Source organism: Trachypithecus francoisi, unplaced genomic scaffold (assembly GCF_009764315.1).
Source record: "Trachypithecus francoisi isolate TF-2019V2 unplaced genomic scaffold, Tfra_2.0 Lachesis_group4, whole genome shotgun sequence".
NCBI classification, from domain to species: Eukaryota; Metazoa; Chordata; class Mammalia; order Primates; family Cercopithecidae; genus Trachypithecus; species Trachypithecus francoisi.
In genome coordinates this window covers 92563637-92576687 of record NW_022681469.1, presented here as the reverse complement: position 1 = coordinate 92576687, position 13051 = coordinate 92563637, and positions in this window count along the sequence as shown.

Sequence of the window (13051 nt, the reverse complement as noted above, 5' to 3'; positions counted from 1 at the left end):
CAAAAATTAATTCAAGATGGTTAAAGACTTAAATGTTAGACCTAAAACCATAAAAAACCTAGAAGAAAACCCAGGCAATGCCATTCAGGACATAGGCATAGGCAAGGACTTCATGACTAAAACACCAAAAGCAATGGCAACAAAAGCCAAAATAGACAAATGGGATCTAGTTAAACTAAAGCCGCTACTGGCCAGCAAAAGAAACTACCATCAGAGCAAACAGGCAACCTACAGAATGGGAGAAAAATTTGGAAATCTACTCATCTGACAAAGGGCTAATATCCAGAATCTATAAAGAACTTAAACAAATTTTCAAGAAAAGAACAACCCCATCAAAAAGTGGGCAAAGGATATGAACAGACAATTCTCAAAAGAAGACATTTATGCAGCCAACGGACACATGAAAAAATGTTCATCATCACTGGTCATCAGAAAAATGCAAATCAAAACCACAATGAGATACTAGCTCCCACCAGTTAGAATGGCAATCATTAAAAAGTTAGGAAACAACAGGTGCTGGAGAGGAGGTGGAGAAATAGGAACACTTTTACACTGTTGGTGGGAGTGTAAATTAGTTCAATCACTGTGGAAGACAGTGTGGCAATTCCTCAAGGATCTAGAACTAGAAATAACATTTGACCCAGGGATCCCATTACTGGGTATATACCCAAAGGATTATAAATCATTCTACTATAAAGACACATGTACACGTATGTTTATTGCGGCACTATTCACAACAGCAAAGACTTGGAACCAACCCAAATGTCCATCAATGATAGACTGGATTAAGAAAATGTGGCACATGGACCAGGTGCAGTAGCTCACGCCTGTAATCCCAGCACTCTGGGAGGCCGAGACAGGCAGATCACCTGAGGTCGGGAGTTCAAGGCCAGCCTGACCAATATGGAGAAACTCCATCTCTACTGCAAACACAAAAGTTAGTTGGGCGTGGTGGTGCATGCCTGTAATCCCCACTACTCAGGAGGCTGAGGCAGGAGAATTGCTTGACCCTAGGAGGCAGAGGTTGCAGTGAGCAGAGATTGCACCATTGCACTCCAGCCTGGGCAACAAGAGCAAAACTCTGTCTCAAACAACAAAAAAAGAAAAAAAAAAGAAAGAAAATGTGGCACGTATATGCCATGGAATACTATGCAGCCATAAAAAAGGATGAGTTCATGTCCTTTGCAGGAACATGGATGAAGATAGAAACCATCAGTTTGAGGAAACTATCACAAGGACAGAAAACCAAATACTGCATGTTCTCACTCATAGGTGGGAATTGAACAATGTGAACACTTGGATACAGGGAGGGGAACATCACACACTGGGGCCTGTCGTGGGGTGGGAGCCTGGGGGAGGGATGGCATTAGGAGAAATACTCAATGTAAATGACGAGTGAATGGGTGCAGCAAACTAACATGGCACATGTGTACCTATATAACAAACCTGCACGTTGTGCACATGTATCCTAGAACTTAAAGTATAATAAAAAATCCTTGGAAGTATGAAATATTTCTAAGATCCTGTAAGTGCACAATTCATACACAGTATCTACTTTATCACTTAATTTAGAGAGCTAGGGCAGGGCATGGTGGCTCACGTCTGTAATCCCAGCACTTTGGGAGGCTGAGGCAGGTGGATCACCTGAGGTCAAGACCAGCCTGAACAACATGGAGTTCAAGACCAGCCTGAACAACATGGAGAAACCCTGTCTCTATTAAAAATACAAAATAAGCTGGGCATGGTGGCACACGCCTATAATCCCAGCTAGTTGGGAGGCTGAGGCAGGAGAATTGCTTGAACCCAGGAGGTGGAGGTTGCAGTGAGCCAAGATTGCACCATTTCACTCCAGCCTGAGCAACAAGAGTGAAACTCCGTCTCAAAAAACAAACAAACAAACAAAACAAAAAACAAATTAAAAAAAAATTTTTAAAGAGATTATTCTACATAAACCTACCTCATAAATAATAACATTTAATTATGTTAATTATAATAACAATAATATAATTAATATTAAATACTGGGTGATTATTAACTGCCAGGCATTATTCAAAATATTTTACATGTATTAATTCATGTTATTCTCGTAACATCTTTGTCAGTAAGTGGAAGAGCCAAGACCCAGTCCAGATAGTCGGATCTTCTTAACCACAACCCTATTCTGTATTATAGGGAATAGAATACTTAAAAGAATAATATTAATATATTGTTAAAATATATTAAAATATTTAAAAGAATAATAATTATACCTTGTTATACACTGCAGAATGTTTTCAGATCTCATATTAAGCTGAATTCTCACAGCTTCATTAGGTAGAAAATATTATATATATTTCACAGATTAGAAAACATTTGAAGAATTCCATTAGTTGCCCAATGTTATATAACAAAAGTGTGACACACTGACAGCATGGAATTGGAACCTAAATTTTCTAATCCAACTCCACCCTCTTTCATTTCAACAAGTTCTCAGAATTTTTTTTTTTTTTTTTTTTTTGAGACGGAGTCTCGCTTTGTCGCCCAGGCTGGAGTGCAGTGGCCGGATCTCAGCTCACTGCAAGCTCCGCCTCCCGAGTTTACGCCATTCTCCTGCCTCAGCCTCCTGAGTAGCTGGGACTACAGGCGCCCGCCACCTCGCCCGGCTAGTTTTTTTGTATTTTTTAGTAGAGATGGGGTTTCACCGTGTTAGCCAGGATGGTCTTGATCTCCTGACCTCATGATCCGCCCGTCTCGGCCTCCCAAAGTGCTGGGATTACAGGCTTGAGCCACCGCACCCGGCCAAGTTGTCAGAATTTTATTTACCCAAAATGTACCGTCTGGTAATTAATATTTTTCTTTTTGTTGTTGTTTCCTGTGCACATAACATAGTGCCTGGCACGTAGGTGAGAACCAATAAATATTTGTTGAGGCCGGGCATGGTGGCTCACACCTTTAAGAGGCCAAGGTGGGAGGACCCTTGAGCCCAGGAGTTTTTTTTTTTTTTTTTTTGAGACGGAGTCTCATTCTGTCACCATGCTGGGGTGCAGTGGCATAGTCTTGGCTCACTGCAACCTCCACGTCCCTGGTTCAAGTGATTTTCCTGCCTCAGCCTCCCGAGTAGCTGGGAGGACAGGCGCCCACCACCACACCGGCTAATTTTTTGTATTTTTAGTAAAGACGGGGTTTCACCATGTTGGCCAGGATGGTCTCGATCTCTTGACATCGTGATCAACCTGCCTCAGCCTCCCAAAGTGCTGGGATTACAGGCATGAGCCACCGCGCCCTGTCAGGAGTTTATTTATTTATTTTTGAAATAGAGTTTCTCTCTTGTTACCCAGGCTGGAGTGCAATGGCACAATCTCAAGTCACTGCAACCTCTGCCTCCTGGGTTCAAGCGATTCTCCTGCCTCAGCCTCCTGAGTAGCTGGGATTACAGGCATGCACCACCATGCCTGGCTAATTTTGTATTTTTTAAAGAGAGACAGGGTTTCTCCATGTTGGTCAGACTGGTCTTGAACTCCCAACCTCTCAGGCAATCTGTCTGCCTCGGCCTCCCAAAGTGCTGGGATTACAGGCGTGAGCCACCGCACCTGGCAAGCCTAGAAGTGTTAGACCAGCCTGGGCAACATGGTGAGACCTGCCTCTACAAAAATTTTTTAAAAAATTAGCCAGGCATGGTGGCACACACCTGGAGTCCTAGCTATGCAACAGGCTGAGAAGAGAGGTTTGCTTGAGCCCAGAAGGTCAAGGCTACAGTGAGCTCTGTTGGCACCACTGCACTCCAGACGTGATGAAAGAGGCAGACTCTATCAAATAAATAAATAAATAAATAAAATTTTTTTGAGTGAATGCATGAATGAATGACTTGGGCCTGGAAGGTTGAGTAGAATTTTGACTTAACTTGCCTAAGTTTGGAGGCATGGGCTAAAGGGAATAGTTCTCAGAACTTACACAGGTGTGTTAGTCTGCGTTTGTGGAAGCTGTTTGTTCAGCATCTGGAAAAGAGGCCTTGGGATATACTCAAATGAAATGAAAACATTTGTCCTCAAAAAACCTTGTACCTGAATGTTCATAGCAGAATTACGAATGACACACCAAAATAAAATAGCTGATTCTCACCTATGTGCCAGGCATTATGCTATATGCACAAGAAACAACAAAAAGAAAAATAATAATTTTCAAACATTACATTTTGGACAAATAAAATTCTGATAACTTGTTGAAATGAAAGAAGATGGACTTGGGTTAGAAAACTTAGGTTCCGATTCAATGCTCTTGGTATGTCATTCTTTTTGGTTAAAATAACCAAAAGTTTTGGTCTGAGTGCAGTGGTTTTATAACAAATTGATTACAACCAGTCACAGATTTCTGTTTTGTTTTTTTTTTCTTAGACGGAGTCTCACTCTGTCGCTCAGGCTGGAGTGCAGTGGTGCAGGATCTCCGCTCACTGCAACCTCCTTCTCCTGGGTTCAAGTGCTTATTCTGCCTCAGCCTCCTGAGTAGCTGGGATTACAGGTGTGCACCACCACACCTGGCTAATTTTTGTATTTTTAGTAGACACAATGTTTCACCATGTTGGCCAGGCTGGTCTCGAACTCCTGGCCTTGTGATCCACCTGCTTCAGCCTTCCAAAGTGTTGGGATTACAGACCTGAGCCACTGCACCTGGCCCCAGTCACAGATTTCTTTGTTCCTTCTCCACTCCCACTGCATCACTTAACTAGCCTTAAAAATTTTTTTAATAAAATTAAAAAAAAAAAAAAGGTGTAAACAACCCAAATGCCCATCAACTGATGCATGGATAAGCAAACTTTCATATATCCATATTAATATTATTAATGGAAGTAATATTAACAATATTATTTATTCATTAAAGGAGACAAAGTACTGATACATTATACAACATAGATAAACTTTGAAATGTTATACTAAGTGAAAGGAGCCTGTCACAAATGCCACATATTATATGATTCCATTTATTTGAAATGTCCAGAAAAGGCAAATCTAGTAGCTTAGGGCATAGGATATAAAGCATATTTTATATCTCATGTCTGACATGCATGCACTTATTAGGAGGTTGTATTCAGTTCCATTCATTTATTGTTGGCTCTGCAACAAATGACAGGCTTGATTTTGTGACACGGCAAGACATTTTTTAAAAAAGAGTTATGTATTGATTGCTTTGGGCTGGTGGAGATGGGAAGATGAGGAGTTTGCATGGTGGTAGCTAAAGAGTATGGGTTTTTTGAGGGAGATTTAAAAATGTTCTAAAATTGATTGTGATAATGGTAGTACAACCCTGTGATACATTTACAAACACTGAATTGTGTGAGAACAAACTCATCTGTCCAAACCCAAAGAATAGACTCAGAGAACCAGAGAACAGCGAAAGTGATACTTATAATGACAGTCTTGCGAGATCAGGTGTCTGATGGGCAGGCACACCCTGCACAGTTTCAACAAGCAACGTATCCCCTAGTGCACACGTCCCTCCCCTAGTTCCTCATAGACTGAGTATATGGGGTTACAATCTTCCCGGATGTCGCCGACTGGTTGTTGCGTAGGGGCTTTAGGTGTTTTCTTTTTTTTTTTTTTTTTGAGACGGAGTCTCGCTCTGTTGCCCAGGCTGGAGTGCAGTGGCTGGATCTCAGCTCACTGCAAGCTCCACCTCCCGGGTTCACGCCATTCTCCTGCCTCAGCCTCCCAAGTAGCTGGGACTACAGGCGCCCGCCACCTCGCCCGGCTAGTTTTTTTGTATTTTTTAGTAGAGACAGGGTTTCACTGTGTTCGCCAGGATGGTCTCGATCTCCTGACCTCGTGATCCGCCCGTCTCGGCCTCCCAAAGTGCTGGGATTACAGGCTTGAGCCACCGCACCCAGCCAGGTGTTTTCTTTAAGGTTGTCCTGATGCATTTTGTTGCAGCCCACAATACATTGCAATTCTAGTCAGCTCAGGGGCTCTTAAGTATTTGACTTATAACCTAAGTAGCTAGGCAGGCTGATAAGAACAGACAAACTGAGCTATTTTGCAGGCTAGTAACTTTCATCTTAGACTAAACTTCTTTGGTTTGGGTGAGGGCAACTAATGGGTTGTGGGGTATGGGGATGACAAGCAGGAGTTAGTTATCTAAGCAGGGGCCTAGTATATCTTGTTTCTTCTGTAGTTTGCTGACCTAAGCCGATTTAAGGCACTTTGTCTTGAAAATGGACCACTGTATACATTACTTCCTTCAAATTGTATGCTTATATTATTTATTTATTTGTTTGTTTATTTTGAGATAGGGTCTCACTCTGTTACCCAGGCTAGAGTGCAGTGGAGTGATCATGGCTCACTGCAGCCTTGACCTCTGGGCTCAGGTGATCCTTCCTCCCACTTCAACTTCCCAAATAGCTGGGACTACAGGCATATACCACCACACCTGGCTAATTTTTGTATTTTTCGTAGAAACAGGGTTTCGCCATGTTGCCCAGGCTGGTCTTGAACTCCTGGCCTTAAGCAATCCTCCCGCCTCAGCCTCCCAAAGTGCTGGGATTACAGGTGTGAGCCACCAGTGTTCGGCCTGAATTGTATACTTTAAATCGGTGAATATTATGGTATATGAGTTAGAGTTCAAAAAAGCTATTACATGCACAAAAGAATTAATTAGGAAAGTCCAAGGAAAGGACAGAAGTCAAAACAATCCTTTTTTTTTTTTTTTTTTTTTTGAGACGGAGTCTCGCGCTGTCACCCAGGCTGGAGTGCTGTGGCCGGATCTCAGCTCACTGCAAGCTCCGCCTCCCGGGTTCACGCCATTCTCCTGCCTCAGCCTCCCGAGTAGCTGGGACTACAGGCGCCGCCACCTCGCCCGGCTAGTTTTTTGTAGTTTTTAGTAGAGACGGGGTTTCACCGTGTTAGTCAGGATGGTCTCGATCTCCTGACCTCGTGATCCGCCCGTCTCGGCCTCCAAAGTGCTGGGATTACAGGCTTGAGCCACCGCACCCAGCCAGGTGTTTTCTTTAAGGTTGTCCTGATGCATTTTGTTGCAGCCCACAATACATTGCAATTCTAGTCAGCTCAGGGGCTCTTAAGTATTTGACTTATAACCTAAGTAGCTAGGCAGGCTGATAAGAACAGACAAACTGAGCTATTTTGCAGGCTAGTAAACTTTCATCTTAGACTAAACTTCTTTGGTTTGGGTGAGGGCAACTAATGGGTTGTGGGGTATGGGGATGACAAGCAGGAGTTAGTTATCTAAGCAGGGGCCTAGTATATCTTGTTTCTTCTGTAGTTTGCTGACCTAAGCCGATTTAAGGCACTTTGTCTTGAAAATGGACCACTGTATACATTACTTCCTTCAAATTGTATGCTTTATATTATTTATTTATTTGTTTGTTTATTTTGAGATAGGGTCTCACTCTGTTACCCAGGCTAGAGTGCAGTGGAGTGATCATGGCTCACTGCAGCCTTGACCTCTGGGCTCAGGTGATCCTTCCTCCCACTTCAACTTCCCAAATAGCTGGGACTACAGGCATATACCACCACACCTGGCTAATTTTTGTATTTTTCGTAGAAACAGGGTTTCGCCATGTTGCCCAGGCTGGTCTTGAACTCCTGGCCTTAAGCAATCCTCCCGCCTCAGCCTCCCAAAGTGCTGGGATTACAGGTGTGAGCCACCAGTGTTCGGCCTGAATTGTATACTTTAAATCGGTGAATATTATGGTATATGAGTTAGAGTTCAAAAAAGCTATTACATGCACAAAAGAATTAATTAGGAAAGTCCAAGGAAAGGACAGAAGTCAAAACAATCCTTTTTTTTTTTTTTTTGAGACGGAGTCTCGCGCTGTCACCCAGGCTGGAGTGCTGTGGCCGGATCTCAGCTCACTGCAAGCTCCGCCTCCCGGGTTCACGCCATTCTCCTGCCTCAGCCTCCCGAGTAGCTGGGACTACAGGCGCCGCCACCTCGCCCGGCTAGTTTTTTGTAGTTTTTAGTAGAGACGGGGTTTCACCGTGTTAGTCAGGATGGTCTCGATCTCCTGACCTCGTGATCCGCCCGTCTCGGCCTCCCAAAGTGCTAGGATTACAGGCTTGAGCCACCGCGCCCGGCCAAAACAATCCTTTTTAAAAATTTTTCTTTAGCTGTCCTTTAGGAGATCACATTTCTGAAGAAATGCCTAATTTGTTTTCCTTTATTTTACAAACTCTCGGAAATCTAGTTTGCTCTAATCTCTTACAATACATTTAAAATGAGCAAAATAACTTAGAAGATTGTTCTAAACTGGTAGTGAGATTGATGTTCAAATGATATTTATTCAAATACTAAATAATAAATTAATATGCTTTTTTTTTTTTTTTTTTTTTTTTGAGACGGACTCTCGCTCTGTCACCCAGGCTGGAGTGCGGGGTGGCGTGATCTCCACTCACTGCAAGCTCCGCCTCTCGGGTTCACGCCATTCTCCTGCCTCAGCCTCCCGTGTAGCTGGGACTATAGGCACCCGCCACCACGCCTGGCTAATTTTTGTATTTTTAGTAGAGACAGGGTTTCACCGTGTTAGTCAGGATGGTCTCGATCTCCTGACCTCGTGATCCGCCCATCTCGGCCTCCCAAAGTGCTAGGATTACAGGCGTGAGCCACCATGCCCGGCCTTAATATGCTTATTTTAAATTTTAAAAGGAGCAATTGCAGAATAAATTTTACTCATTTTTTAATGTTTTGATTAAAATATATATATTTCAAATTAAATGGTAAGAGCATGGCACAAAATACCAAAATCAAAGTCAACAGCTATTTAATTGGCCATATAAATTGGCTTCCTGTGGCTTTGAGAACATAAAAAGTTTAAAGTAGATTTTGATAAACTTGTACATTCCATTTGAAATGCCAATATTGTGGTTAATGCAAAACTACAATGTTCATTGGCTTCAACAGGTCACTTTACAAATAAAAACTACTGGTCTCTCAGCAAAACATAGATGGTACGGTGAAAATAGATCAACATTTCCTCTGTGTCACTGACTGACACAGGAACTTCTAAGATTCTCCTCCAAAGGTCTTATGAAGTATTTGGTTGGAATTGCAAAATCATAGCCAGGGATCTGGCAATAATTCAAAATAGCTTTACGAAGGATTATACGTTGGGATCAGGCTAAATTTTTTGAAAGATTGTTTTTCGATCCTGAGATATGCTCCGTCACTTTAATCTAGGCTCTATGTCTTAGAATTTGATTGCTGTGGTTGTTGCCACTTCATTATAAATGAGAAAGGTATTCAGTCATGCTGAATGAGGACATTTATATGTAAATAGAAGATGTTTTGCTTTGGCAATACCACTATTCCTGGGATTGAAGTGTATATGATTTTCCAAGTGCTACACTAGCCACTAAAAAAAAAAAAAAGAAATCATGGTTTAAAAAGAACCAAAAACACTATGTATTTGGAATATTAATGTCTTTTTATTTTATGTCCCATAGTTAGTGTTTGGAAAGGAACAAAAGAATTAGAAGCAGTCTACGTTACATAAATGATTCCATATGTTCATCCAAACCGCTATTTTACAATTATTATTTAAAGAGAAATATCTCCATAAAAATATTTCACCAAGCATATCTTGTTGACAATCCCAGTGTTTAATTAGGTTATTTTTCTAAAACAACATGATAAACCTCGTCTAATTTTGCAAATTAGCTCAAAGCCTCATCCAACAACCTAACCAGAAGTGATAGAAGTTATAAGTGATATGGTTAAGAATTTTTAGACTCTGATTTAAAAATTAAATTATAGGCCATTACAGATCTCAAGTTCATCATGTTCATTCAATTCATTTGAATATTCAATCAGTATTTTCCATGTCCAAGGCAAGATAATATATGGTAGGAAGAAAATAAAAAAGCATAAGACACTGTCATACTCTCAAAGAACTTTCAAACCAATGGAGAACACAATCAAGTGAGTTCTAGAAGGTGAATAGTTTTAGCCTCTATGTAATTCTCCAAACACCATCTTTGACTCATCCTTACACACATCCTTTAGACCTCAGATGTACTTTCATAGGAAGCAAATATTTCAAATTTCTATCAAATATTTTTTCTTCAAGAGTTATTTTAACCACTCATGCAAACTTTGTTTTAAAAATTCTTAGAACAATATAAAGTATCTAGTGTCAAAACATAAGTAATCAAATGATCATTTGTAGCTGAAATTTTAGAGTTAAAATATTGGGATTCGAATGGAGTCTATGACTAAGATATGCATCATTATTCAATGAAAATATTCTACATTGTATTTTCTTACTAATAAGTTCCTTTTTGTACTTTTAGGGTCTCAATAACCCTTACTTTGTTTACATAATAGAGAAAACATATATATCATTTTATATATATATCACTATGTGTGTGTGTGTATATATATATAAACATATAATTTTTTTTTTTTTTTTTTTTTGAGACATGGTCTTGCTCTGTCCCTAAGCTGGAATGCAGTAGTGATCTCAGCTCACTGTAACCTCAGCCTCCTGGACTCAAGGGATTCTCCCACCTCAGACTAACCGAGTAGTTGGGACTACAGGAAGACACCTGGGTGTGGACCCAGCTAATTTTTGTATTTTTGGTAGAGATGGGGTTTCACCGTGTTGGCCAGGCTGGCCTCAAGTGATCTGCCTGCCTCAACCTCCCAAAGTGCTGGGATTACAGGAATGATCCACTGTGCCTAGTGGAAACATAATATTTATCACACTTAATTATTAGGTATTTCATACTACTTAAAAATAACATTTAATGAACACTTTTGGAAATGATGTTACTAACTTATTCACAATTTTTGAGACTCTGTATACATTTTCTTTTTTTTTCCTTTTTTTTTTCCCCTTCTGTCACCTAGGCTGGAGTATAGTGATGCAATCCCAGCTCACTGCAACCTCTGCCTGCCAGGTTCAAGTGATTCTTGTGACTCAACCTCTCAAGTAGCTGGGATTTCAGGTGTGCACCACCGCCTCTGGCTAATTTGTATATTTTTAGTAGAGATGGGGTTTTGCCGTGTTGGCCAGACTGGTCTAGAGCTCCTGGCCTCGTGTGATCTGCCCTCCTCAGCCTCCTAAAGTGCTGGGATTACAGGCATGAGTCACTATGCCCGGCTCTCTGTGTATATTTTCCTTTGGTGCTACAACAAATTTCTAGGTACAAATTGAAAAAAAAAAAAAGAAGAAAAGAAAGGAGTTTTAGACAGTTCAAAACCAGATGGGTGAAATCTAACAAGTTCCCAATGTCCCAGTTAATACCTTCTCTAGACTTCCCTAGAAAACCTCACAGTAGCTTCAAGAATGGAAAGACAGTAGGTAAGTCACCATCTCCAGATGCAGTTTCTGAAAGTGAGAGGACTACCAAAGCGAGACGTGCCATGAGAAAAATAGCATAATCCTCAGGGACACCACTCTAGAGGGAAGATGTGGAAAAAGTGCTGGTGTGCACTGCCTGCTATCTTCTCTGCATAAATTAATGACCAACATGTACAGAGCACTTAGATGCCAAACATTCTGCTTTGGATACTTATAATGGTTTCTGTTACTTAATCATCACAACTATATGAAATTGATTACCACTATATTTTATCTTTCTTTTACAGATGAGGAAACTGAACACTACAGTTAAATAACTTGTCAGAGATGACTACAAACGAGAGCCAACACTCAAACCGCTGCACTCTCAGCCAGCACACTACACTTTAAACTTTTCATGTCAGGGACGTCATCAGCCATGTGGTCACACCATAACTTTTCATGGCATTCTAGTATCTGGAATTCACAAGGATAGTGGACAGACTGGGGCAGCACACACAAGCTGATGAAGAGCCATTATGGGATCAGTAAGGAGATCCCATATTCCTCCTGTTTATACAAGTGTGAAGAAACTGGGGCCAGAGGTAGTGTGGTGTCGCAGATGGGGCATGGAATTTGCAGTCATGTTAGCCAAGTGCCTCCAGGAAATGGACTCCAGAAAATTAACCCCAGGGTGCTTCTCACTTGAAAACTGGCATCCAAAGCCAACAAGGTAATTGCCCTAGCAACTAGGAACTCCAATTATTAAGATTGAGATTGGAATATTGTCCCTAGAGCCTGAAAACAAGAAAGGGTCCCAAGAGGCCTACTGCATGGAAACATATTGCCCTTTTCCCGGAGAAGTTTTTTAAAAAAGGGTCATGCCGGCCAGGCGCGGTGGCTCAAGCCTGTAATCCCAGCACTTTGGGAGGCCGAGATGGGCGGATCACGAGGTCAGGAGATCGAGACCATCCTGGCTAACACGGTGAAACCCCGTCTCTACTAAAAAATACAAAAAACTAGCCGGGCGAGGTGGCGGGCGCCTGTAGTCCCAGCTACTCGGGAGGCTGAGGCAGGAGAATGGCGTGAACCCGGGAGGCGGAGGTTGCAGTGAGCTGAGATTCGGCCACTGCGCTCCAGCCTGGGTGACAGAGCAAGACTCCGTCTCAAAAAAAAAAAAACAAAAAAACAAAAAAAAGAACCATCAGTGTAAGAAAAGGCTTTTAGTTTCTAGAAGTAAAAGTTTGGGAGAGAATTATTCTCCCTATGATGAACAGTGGGAAAAAATTCAATTTAAGTATTTTACCACCAAAAATAACATTAGAGTGAGTCTACTGTATATGGAGCAGGGTATGAAGGAAGGATGCTGAAAAAACTACTTGCTAAATAAATCTACCAAGTTCTCATAGGTACATAGAATTATACAAAGAAATAATGTAGATTGTTTTAAGAGTTGACAATCTAAGACAGCATATTGAGGTCATTAAATGAGAAAAGACATTTACACTACAGGGCTTTTAATCCTGTTTACTTTGGCCTCATTCTGAATTTTTATAACAATTTATTAAAACCAAGTTTTTATTTTTTATGTTATTTTTATTTTTTGAGACAGAGTTTTGCTCTTGTCGCCCAGGCTGGAGTGCAATGGCATGATCTAGACTCACTGCAACCTCCACCTCCTGGGTTCAAGTGATTCTTTTGCCTCAGCCTCCCGAGTAGCTGGGATTACAGGCAGCCACCACCACTCCCAGCTAATTTTTTGTGTTTTTAGTAGAGACAGGGTTTCAC